At 46.8% G+C, this 660-nt stretch overlaps 1 non-coding gene across 1 annotated transcript; it reads left to right on the forward strand.

Annotated features, from left to right (window-relative positions):
• Window positions 1-266: 266 nt before the first annotated feature.
• Window positions 267-339, forward strand: Trnar-ccu. The gene has a single exon. It is a non-coding gene; the product is annotated as a tRNA-Arg (tRNA).
• Window positions 340-660: the final 321 nt, after the last annotated feature.

A 660-nucleotide genomic window follows, 5' to 3' on the forward strand; every position in this document is an offset into this window, starting at 1 on the left:
TAAATAGTATGACCCATATGAATAGTCACTTAACTGCCTTGTGTGCAGGACTTGGAGTTCAGAAAGGGAATAGCCTAAGACGGCAGGTACAAGAATTGCCAGCAGAAGGTAGATGCCTGGACTTCGATACGTCTGAGTATGTACAGGCACACAGGAAAGGCTCATGCGACGTCCTGACTCTCTGCAGACGTAGAGTAGCGCATCAGGAAGGGTACACTTGGCAAGTGTTGATTTGAGCGAGCACACAGCCAGCTTAACGCCAGTTAGCCTCTGTGGCCTAAGGGATAAGGCATCGGTCTCCTAAACCGGGGATTGTGGGTTCGAGTCCCACCAGAGGTACACGTTTTATTCACTGGGGCAAAATCACTCTCACCACATACAGGTGTAATAGTTGAGAAAGTTGGCGTTTCTGAGTGCTTACAGGTATCAGAGGTATGACGACGATATGAAAATACGCACTTTCTGACAACCTGAAACGAAACGACGGCCATTGTCAATCGACCTGTTAGCTGCGGAAGAGTTTCAAAGCGTGATGGCGCTGTGAAAGGAAACGCTATTTTAAAATTACTTGTTGGTAAATAGTATGACCCATATGAATAGTCACTTAACTGCCTTGTGTGCAGGACTTGGAGTTCAGAAAGGGAATAGCCTAAGACGGCA

This window comes from Schistocerca piceifrons, chromosome 1 (genome assembly GCF_021461385.2).
Source record: "Schistocerca piceifrons isolate TAMUIC-IGC-003096 chromosome 1, iqSchPice1.1, whole genome shotgun sequence".
Classification (NCBI taxonomy): Eukaryota; Metazoa; Arthropoda; class Insecta; order Orthoptera; family Acrididae; genus Schistocerca; species Schistocerca piceifrons.